Source organism: Choloepus didactylus, chromosome X, assembly GCF_015220235.1.
Source record: "Choloepus didactylus isolate mChoDid1 chromosome X, mChoDid1.pri, whole genome shotgun sequence".
In the NCBI taxonomy this organism is placed as follows: domain Eukaryota; kingdom Metazoa; phylum Chordata; class Mammalia; order Pilosa; family Megalonychidae; genus Choloepus; species Choloepus didactylus.
Genome location: NC_051334.1, coordinates 12,541,133 through 12,546,733, shown reverse-complemented (window position 1 = coordinate 12,546,733; position 5,601 = coordinate 12,541,133).

The window sequence follows — 5,601 nt, the reverse complement described above, 5'->3', positions numbered from 1 at the left end:
AGTAACCATATCACAGGCTATAATAGCAAAAGTTCCATGAGAGATACTTAGGTTGAAGGGGTCTAGAAAGTTTTAATGGCTTATGGCCACTGTCAACTGGTGCTGAAGAAATATTTTTTTGAATGAGCTGCACGAGGTAGAGACCGACAACTTCTGATCAAAGAACTTTCTGAAAAATGAATATGATTTTGAAAGTGTGGGGTAAAGCAGAGAATAAGAAGGGGATGGGTCTGGCAAAACTCATCAAGGACCAACGTATGTATCAAATGGAGACATCGTTGTGGATGATGCTGATGGTGCTGATGATAAAGGTGAGGAAGAAGATGAAACTCTCCTTCATGCCTTATCTGATTTGATTATTGCAACCACTCTGTGAAGTAAAGTGAAAGTGCTATAGAAACATTAGACTTCTTTGCAAATGTGAGGTGTTATTGTAAAGGTGGGTGTAGGGCCGCCTTCTTTGTCTCAGACAGCTGTAGGGCCAAGAACTATTAGGTTTAGAACCAGAGGTTGACCAAGAAAATAAGTAGCTGCCAGTGGTGGCCTGTGCATATCTGGGGATTTAATTATATTTTGCTGTTTCTACATTTCTGGCAAAATTGTGGCTGCGGAGCATGGTTTGTTAATCTGTACACATGTGCAGTACAGCTGGGGTTTAAACAAAGCTTCTTTATTCCCTGCTTTTTGCCAAAATGGAGCTGTAGCATTTTTTTGAGTCCAGTGAAAATATAAACAGACTTCCCCAGTAGACTCCAGTTTGTAATGTCATCAAACACCAACACCCTCTACCATGCTCATTACCAGCTGCCCATCTCATGGGCATCTCATTGAAAGTCACCTAGGGCAGGTTTCCCCGATTTTAAAAATCGCTGAGTCCTAAGATATCATGTCTCTGCTGGGTCTTTTATAGCCCCCTGAGTGAAGGGGCTGTGATAATGAGTTTCGGCTCTCTTGGGTGACTAGTCTGCTCATTTATCACAGCCTTCAAAGCCTTAGGGTTTGAATTTACTGGGGGATTGCTGTCAGTGTGGCGGACTCTTTGTTGCACACTGTTTTGGTGACCATGCCTCATGTGGAAGCGCCTGTCCTTCGAGAATATTCTGTCCTAGCAGATGGATCAACTTTGGTCAGGTTTCCAGGTGGCAAAATTTTTTTCGAGCCTTCTGGAGGACACCCAAGATTTCTGATCTGAGCTTTACAATAAGCCTTTAGAATGGGCCCAGCAGCCTGCAGGGGGTTGGGTGGGGAGGGAATGGATCGAATGGATCAGTTCATTTTGACGCTGTGGCAAGGATTATGCCAGCATCAGCAGGTACAACCGATTTTAATGAAGTTCTCAAATCTTGGGATATCTCCTAGTTTGCAGGCTTATGGCCACTGTCAACTTGTGCTGAAGAAATACGTTTTTGAATGAGCTGCACGAGGTACAGACTGACAACTTCTGACCAAAGTCTTCTGCTTCCTGGGCACATGGCTAGACTTCTTCCCAGCATTCCTTGAGGTTAGTTATGGTTGTATGACCAAATCTGGCCAGTGGAATGTAGAAAGACGTGAGAAATAGCTCATCTAGTTCTGGTTCTTGGAAACATCTGGTGGTCCTCTGTACTCTTCCTCTTTCGGCAGATGGGAATGGAGGGCACACTGTGAAGGGCATTTTGGGAGTCACATGTTGACGAGAGTACAGTCACAAGATGGAAGGGGCCTGGGCCCTGAATCACCATTTTGGGAAGTGCGTCTGTTACAGCAGCTCATGTTACCTTGTCTAACACATGGTTTGCGGGAATGGGTGTTGTGTAGAAATTGATACTGGGAGAAGGGTAGACAAAGCAGAAGGGAATTCCATGTGAATGGTTTACGACTTCACCTGTGCCTCCCAATACTGTCACAAATTCAAGTCCCTGAGCCCCATCCAGGAGCGGGGTTCCTTCATTCGAGCTGGGAAGGGGCCCAGGACCATGCATTTTAATCATTAGCCCATCTGATTCTGATGCAGGTGGACCAGGAAGGTAGGGAGAACACGCTCTCGCACAGTGATAAAGAGATTTTTGTCAAGTGAATAATTAAATTAACAAGGAGCAGGAGAAGAGAGAGTAAAAATGAAATTACACATGGGGAGACATGAAAAAAATATTAAACAGCGGGGAGTGGGTGGAGAGCCTGGCCCTGAAGACATTAGAAAGTGGGGACATTTTTTTCACAGGTGTTGGTGGCTGATGACAGCAGACAAGGCATACAGAACGTGCTTCCGAGCATGCGAGCCCTAATTTCCCGGGGGGGGGGGGGGCTCAGTTTCGAGGAGTCTGCTTGTCATCAGGCATTTTATGTACATCCTTCTGTCACTGTCCTCCTGCAAGGTGCTCTTCTGCCGGTGGCATTTTCATGCCTAATGGCATTGACCTTTTTTGGAGATTATAGAGGCAACAGAAAGCAGGGAACACTGTTGTCAATAGATTTTAAAATCCGTTGTCACATTTCAGCTTTTGCTCATTTGCTGCACAAATTTAATTTAAGCCCAAGAGATGAGATTTCTCTGCTCCCATAGCCTTCTCACCTTGCTTTTTCTGATGCCCAGGCATTAAGAGGCCCACCTGTGCTTTGGTGAAATAAAGACCATTTTGTAAAGGAGGAGGCTGAAGGAAAATCCACCTAGGACCCCCATGGTGCTATTGGCCATCTGAGCTTAGGCAGAAAATGGAGACGGGATTAAGCTGATGTTGGGAGCTAAGGCTTCAGGATGGAAGGCACCTTGAGCAATGCAAGTAGATGCCACTCAGGGACTGTAAGTGACAGACAAACGGCAGAGTGTGAGGATGGAGAACTGGGACAGAGCATGCCAGGTGGACTGACAACTCCAGCAGGCTGCTTCGCTACTGTTGCGGGCGTGTAGTTATTGCACTGGACACCCCTTACTTCCTGTTGAGCTGTCTTAAGGGTCTCATGTGACCAGTGTCCTAATAAGTTCCTTTCAAACTAGATGAAATGCTTTTATGTCCACATGTCCAATAAAGGTCAACAGTTGATTATTGAGAGTATGCCTTCAAGAGTTTGAGTATGTTGGTGTTTTGGATGAGCATTCCCCTAGGAATATCAACTGCACTTCTTCAAACAGTATAAGGCTGATGCTATCAAGAGCATGAAAAGGGAACCCAAGGAATGGGAGAAAATATTTACCATTTGTATATCTGATGAGGGTCTAATGTCCAGAATATATAAAGAACTCTTACAACTCAACAAAAAGACAAACAACCCAATTTTATAAATGGGCAAAGAACTTCAATAGACATTTCTCCAAAGAGGATATGCAAATGGCCAACAAGCACACAAAAAGATGCTCAACATCATGTGTCATTAGGAAAACGCAAATCAAAACCACAATGAGATACTACTTCACACCCACTAGGCTACCTATTATTTAAAAATGGAAAATAACAAGTGTTGATGAGGATGCAGAGAAATTGGAACCCTTTTACAGTGCTGGTGGTAATGTAAAATGGTTCAGTCACTGTGGAGAACAGTTTGGCAGTTCCTCAAAAAGCTAAACAATGAAATTACCATATGATCCAGCTGTTCCATTCCTACAAATATAACCAAAATAATTGAAAACAGGGACTTGGACACTTGTCTGCCAATGTTCATCACAACATTATTCACAACAAACAAAAGGTCAGAACAACTCGAATGTCCGTCAACAGATGAATGGATAAATAAAATGTGGTACATACAAGCGATGGAATATAGTTCAGCCATAGGAAGGAAGGAAGTTCTGATGTATGCTGCAATGTGGATGAACCTTGAAAACATTATGCTAGTGAAATAAGCCAGACACAAAAGGGCAAATATTGTCTGATTCCACTTATTAGAGGTTACTAGAGGCTGAGGGGAGGAGGAAATGTACTCTTAACTGGTACAGAGTTTCTGTTTGGGGTGATGAAAAACTTTGGAAATAGATAATAGTGACAGTTGCACAACATTGTGAATGTAATTAATGCCACTGAATTGTACACTTAAATATGGTTAAAATGGCAAATGTTATATGTATTTTACAACAATAAAAATAGTAAAAAAATTATAATGGAAATATCATTATAATATCATGGCATCTTAACAACACCTACTATTTATTGAGCATCTGATGCTGTGCAAAGTACCTTACATATGTTACCTTGTTTAATTCTAACAACAACCTGGTGAGACCAAGGCCATTAGTAGCAGGTAAGAGCCAACAAAACTGAGTCTTAGAGAAGAAACTTGTCCAAGTTCTCAAACCCAGTAAGCAGCAGAGCCAGCATTTGAACCCAAGCCTGAAGATATTGCTTCAGTCTCAACAGTTTTTAAAAATATTTTTTTTTGGCTTAACTTTTGTTGGGGGGTGGTAGTTTATAGTGAACCTTTCCATGCATTGTATCCTTGACTCTTTCTAACAACTTCATGGAGTAGGCATTATGATCCTGATGAAGGAAATAAGGGGTAGAGAGAGTAGGCGACTTGGCCAGGATCATACAACTCCTTAAGTAATAGAGCTGGGATATGTTGACCCAAAGCTCTGCTTCTTGTCATGTAAGCCAGGCTACAATTTGTACTTCCCGAATGCTGGAATCCAGTCTTCACTGTCCCCACCTATAAACCTGTTATGTGTGCCATTGAGGGAGGGTATCCTTTGTTAGTTAACACTCCTATCTCAAAGTTGTTGATACTGTTGGAATTGTGAAGCTCTGGGGAGCTTCTACGAGGAGCCTGGAAGATTACTTTTGGTGGAAATGCTGGCAGAAGAGAATGTGAAATGGTGGATGCTTCAGATATTTAAAATAGATTGCTGTGTGTGTGTGTGTGATTTCCTTCTGAAAAAACACTCTTGGGGGTTGAGATAAAGGAGAGTTATCAGATGCACACCCATAGCCCAGTGCTGTCCCAGGAGCAATAAAAAGCCTTGTCTGAACTGGGGCGAGGTGTTTGCCTGAAAAAGGAAGTCAGTCCTGTAAAGAAATATATATGCAGCTGGCACCAAGTGGGGGAAATGTTTAATCCATCTTTTGAATGGATTAACAGTTGGCTTCAAGAAGGTGCTTCTGATTTTTGGCTGTGCAGACCAGGAGGTGAGGCTGTTCTGCATAATGAGGATGAGGACCGAGGGGGAATTAGTTGTGTATCTGCAATCAGCATCAAAGAGTCATAAAATTATTTCCAGGAAGACCAGACTCCCTCAGGTCAAACTGGGATGGAAAAAATCGCCCACCTAGGACCTTTTCTAATAGCACTGGAAAGAATTTGTTTTCAGTAGCAGCTTGGCATAGAGCTGGGCTGCCCAATTACGGTGGTCACTAATCCGGGGTGGCTCCGGGGCCCTTGAAATGCAGTCAGTCTGAATTGTAGTGGGCTGTAAGGGTAAAGGAGCACACCAGATTTCAAAGACTTAGTACAAAGAAAAGAATGACAAGCATCTCATTGATCATTTTTTTAAAAGCTTTGATTACATGTCAGAATGATAATTTTTTGGGTATGTTGGGCTAAGTCAAATATAATATTGACATAAAGTTTACCTGTTCCCTTTTACTTTTTAAAAATTTTGGCTACTAGAAAATTAAAAATTCCGTAATGTGGCTC